This window comes from Chiloscyllium plagiosum, unplaced genomic scaffold, assembly GCF_037043375.1.
Source record: "Chiloscyllium plagiosum isolate Xiang-an unplaced genomic scaffold, Cpla_swu_hap1 HiC_scaffold_11, whole genome shotgun sequence".
NCBI classification, from domain to species: domain Eukaryota; kingdom Metazoa; phylum Chordata; class Chondrichthyes; order Orectolobiformes; family Hemiscylliidae; genus Chiloscyllium; species Chiloscyllium plagiosum.
In genome coordinates this window covers 71,933,557-71,938,625 of record NW_028270149.1, presented here as the reverse complement: position 1 = coordinate 71,938,625, position 5,069 = coordinate 71,933,557, and the positions used below count along the sequence as shown (strand labels likewise).

The following is a 5,069-nucleotide window of genomic DNA, read 5'->3' as shown; positions in this document are numbered from 1 at the left end:
AATAACAAAAAGGAGAATGGGCTCAGGGGATAACAGGAAGGGTAGGGGAGGACACGAAAGACAAGGGTCAGATACCCGGGAAAGGAGGCAACAGGCTGGGTGTTACCATTGCGGGAAAGTGGGACATTTTAAACAGGAATGCCCGGAATTAGCACAAGAAATGGAAGCCGTTTCCCTAATGACCTTAGATGAAGATTAGAGGAGTCAGGGGTTCTTTCCTCCTGAGACCCACCGGGAACCCTTGATAAATTTAAAGGTGGGACCTGAAGGGGAGGAGGCAGTATTTTTGGTGGACAGGGAGCGGCACGGTCATCCCTAAGCTTTAGACCTACCGGTGTTAAATTGACTAAGGAGTATCTTAAGGTTTCCGGAGTAAAAGGCGAAGCATTCTTGGTGCCTATTTTTGAACCAACCCTAATTAGAAGAAATAATGAGGATGTGATAGGACAATTACTATATATTCCTGATATTGAAAGTAATCTATTAGGTAGGGATTTGATTATATTGCTGGGCTTAAAAAGTGGGGTGGAGGATAGTGCAGTAACTGTAACGATGGCTAAGACAACCCAAGGAAGATGGATCCTCCTGGATGGAAGGGAGTTATTAAGTAAACCAGTCATGAGAAACATCCTAACCACCGTGCACCAAGTCAGTCATTGGGGCTCCCAAGCTATGTGTGACATAGTGTTAAGGAAGTACGGATGTAAAGGGATATACACATTAGCCAAGCAGGTATGCACAGGATGCCCAACTTGCCAAAAGATTAATAAGAAAGTAACGAGAGGGGAGGCCAAGAGGTGGAAGAAACCCTGGGGTAAAGAATACAGGTCGATTACACAGAATTACGCCCAGTAGGGAAACAAAAGTACTTATAAGTCCTAATGGATCACCTAACTGGGTGGGTGGAGGCATTTCCAATGTCCTCAGCTACCTCGAAGGGAGTAGTGAAAACTCTTTTAGAACATATAATTCCTCGATATGGAGTGGTGGAAAGTATAGATTCAGATCAAGGTAGCCATTTTACCTCTGAGATCCTACAAGAAGTAATGGCGGGATTAGAGATCTCTTGGGAATTCCACACTCCTTGGCACCCGCCTTCCTTTGGACGGGTGGAACGAATAAATCAAACCTTAAAGAAGCAATTGACTAAGCTAGTCCTAGAGACTCAATTACCATGGACCAAATGTTTACCTATAGCGTTGCTACGCATTAGGACTGCACCTAGACGTGATATAGGCCTCTCTCCTAATGAGATGATGTTTGGATTACCTTTCTTGGGTGGAAGAGGGGAATTACCAACTGCAGAGTTCAATGATAAGTTTTTAAAGAACTATATTGTGGAGCTCGGCTCTTCTTTGTCTGTCCTTAGGAAGAAGGGTCTGTTGACCCAGACACCTCCACTTGAGTTCGCAGTACATCGGATACGACCGGGTGATTGGGTCCTGATAAAGACCGGGAAAGATACCAAACTGCACCCAAGCTTGGAGGGACCGTTCCTAACACTCCTGACTACTGAAACAGCCATCCGAACTGCTGAAAAAGGGTGGAGTCATCACACTCGCGTTAAGGGCCCGGTGGATACTCCTTCCCCTCCAGCAGAGTGGCAAGCACATCCTGCAGACAACCCTCTGAAAATCAAGCTGAGCAAAAAGAATGGACTGAGATAAGAGACTATTAAGTATTGATTAAAAAAAACTGTATCCCAAAACAATTGTAAGTGTTGCATGGACTCACTCCTCCCTGGTATTTAAAGGGTTAGGGAATAGACAGATGGGGTTGTGAGCTGAAATGAGTGGTCAGCTTTATATTGTCACGATAATATTGGCACTAGCTGCCAAAGGGGGGTGGGAAAAATCATTTTACCGCTTTATGTCAGAATTATGCTAAACTAAAGGGGCATACCGACTGTTGGATATGTGCTGAGATTCCACACCAAAAGAGAAGTGTACAATGTACAACAATTTGACTCGGGCTCAAATGATACAACTTGGAGATTTGAAAGGGGTAATTATAACTTTGCGGGATGGTTCCCTCGACCAGCCCCAAAAACTCTGGGTGCTATCAATGGCCTTAGCAGTAAATACCACTTGTTTCTGTAATCAGAATGATACTACACCCTTCTGATTAGAAAAATCATCTTGTGTCTACACCAGCCAAGCCACTGCCTCGACCATTCCCCGAATATTGAATGGGACATATTGGGTGTGTGGCTTAAAGGCCTATCCATTTATCTCCGGCGAGAAGTACATTTGGAGTGGCAGATGTAACGGGAATGGGTGCTGGGACTATCCAGTTCAGACACTACCTCAAAACCAGAAAGGCTGGAGTGGCTGATGCTACCTCGCCTATATAATTCCCCACTTGAGGCTGTTAAAGAGAGCCCCAAAGATACCTCGGAATAAACAGGAAGGAAGGCGAGTAACCCGGAAAGTAACCGAAGGAGATCACCTCCTCTGGACTTTGATACCTATGTATGGGACCGCTCGAGCAGGAATAGAAATACAGAAGTTGGCAGCTTCCCTGGAAGAGTTGGCCAACAAAACTGCTGATGTGTTGGCCGAAACCCAATCCCAAGTAGCAGCCATAACGACCGAAATGATTTCCACTAGGCTAACGACCCTTCAGAACAGGATGGCTCTGGACTATAGGCTAGCAGAGAAGGGTGGTACCTGTGCACTAATTGGAGAGGAATGTTGTACGTACATACCTGAGGTCTCCTCTAACATTACTGAAATCTCCAAACATGTGCGAGACAAAATCGCCAAGATAAGGGAGGCTGGTAATCGGTACCGGAACGATAAAAGGATGGGAATGGGGGAATTGGGGATTGACTGGTTGGGGAAGGTGGTTGGTCATTCTAGCTATCTATGGATTATTGATATTAGTGGGTCTGGTGGTAGGGTTCAATGTCCTAAAATGGGTAATGAGCTGACTGATGACATCCCTTGGGGAAGGAACCCAAATACATCATCAGATGCTTTTACAATCAGCAGGTGATATGCAACAAAGAGAAAGTCAAAGAATACTTCTAGAGTTTGAGGGACAGACAACATAAATGTAAAATGTAAGATTGTGAACCTCATCGCCAAAAGGCGCAAGAGGGCAGAACATAAGAAAATGAATTAAAGGAGACTTAATAAGTGCAAAAACAACGGTTAGAGAAAAAGAAAAAGGGGGAATTGTGGGAGATTAGAAATGTTGTTTTTGCAGATGGGTGAGAGGGGTGTAGTGGGAGGAAGGTAAGGGGAACATTATACAAACGGCCGCGGAAGTCTTGTAGCATGTAGCATGCAGCATACTTAAGGCTAAGACTTTAATGAATATAGAGGGTCTTTTAAAGAAAATAGTTTTAAGTTAGGAAATAACTTTAAAGTGTTGTAGTTGACCACAAAAAGAAGCAGCAGGGGCATTTCACAATAAAGCTTATGGTATGATAAGAGAAACTGGATAAAAGACCAAGCTGGAACAAACAAGGAACAAAGAATGCAGACAAGGACAGCAGGATGGCCAGATAAGAAAATAACCAACAAGTGAGGTAATCGGCTTATGATAGGATGGGAAAAGGGAGGCGTGGTTCCGCAACTTGTAAACTGAATAAGAAAGCTATCATGCTCTGTTTTCACATGCATTTCTGCTTGATTGCAGAAGCATCCAGTTCTTGCAAGGCTGTAATAAATTGTTCTTGTTTCCAAGCTTTGTCTCAGGCTAATTGATTTGTGACTGAGCTCTGTTTCTCACAATGCCTAAGTTTTGGCACTTCTGATTATTTATATTCTATCATGTTGATCTTAGCCATACAGCATTGAATGTATAGCTTGCGTGATTTTTGTTTATAAAAGTTACAGTGTAATGAAGCTGAGAAATTTCAATTCATTTTTTTAATGGTATACTAGTGGTTCTGGTGATTGGTGAACAACTTTTAGATTCCTAAAGATAGAGCAAAGCGTCTCCCCAGTGTTTGATGTTTTATTTCTTAGAACATTGTGATCAATAACTCTCACCCTTTATGCTATGGAGCCATTTGCTCCAGATCCTTTAACTACAAAATAGGGTCGGTTGGGCTGAAGGGCCTGTTTCCACACTGTAAGTAATCCAATCTAAAATATCAAGTACCTGATGCCAGACATTAAGATGGCCTAATAGTGTTACCATGAGACTATTAATCCGGAGGCCCAGTTGATGATCAGAGGACCAGGATTCAAATTCTGCCATCAGGAATTAAGAGTCAAATGATGACCATGAAACCATTGCCCATTGTTCGACATTCACTTTAGGGAAGAAAACTATTGCCCTTACCTGGGTGGCTGATATAAATGATGCAAGCAATATCAAAGCAAATGATTGTTCTTCCATGGCATAGCTCAGATACTGAACACATGAGTGTCAAGTAGCGTCACAATCAAAAGACATCGCAACAATCTGCTAAGGGAAAAGCAGAAATAATTTGGACAACCCAATGATAGAATGTGACATAAAATAGAATGCCGATAAAGTGAATCTCATAATAAAAGCATTTAAAAATTCAATTTGCTAATTCAGAACTTTGGTAGGCAAACAGGAAGAACACAGCAAGCCAAGCAGCATCAGGAGGTGGAGACGTTAATGCTTCTTCAGACCTGCCTGCCTGGCTTGCTGTGTCCTTTCAGCCTCCTGTTTGTCTACTTTGGATTCCAGCATCTGCAATTTTTTTTGTCTCCAATTCAAAGCTTTGACCACACAAATGGAGTGACTATTAGAGCAGTTCAAAGGTAGGGTATTCCATGATGAGCGCATTAACTTGACAACCCACAAATCACAGAATCACAGAGTTATTATGGAGCAAATGGAAGCCATTCACCCATCGTGCCTGCCCTGACTCTTCAAACACGCAGCACCACCGCACACCGATCTCCTGCTTTTCCCTGTAACCTTGCACAATATTTCTACTCAATAATCATCCAATTCATGAACAAGGAGCGATACACTCCAATAACAACTGAAAACACCCTGAAGAGCCCTCAACACCGTTTAGAACAACCCACTGATCTAAATATTTACCCCCCTTAATCAATGACATTGGCAATGTGGCT

At 43.0% G+C, this 5,069-nt stretch overlaps 1 pseudogene; it reads left to right on the top strand.

The window, feature by feature from the left end:
• Nucleotides 1–2,469: 2,469 nt before the first annotated feature.
• LOC122557477 (syncytin-1-like) lies at nucleotides 2,470–3,176 on the top strand (annotated as a pseudogene).
• The last annotated feature ends 1,893 nt before the right edge of the window (nucleotides 3,177–5,069 follow it).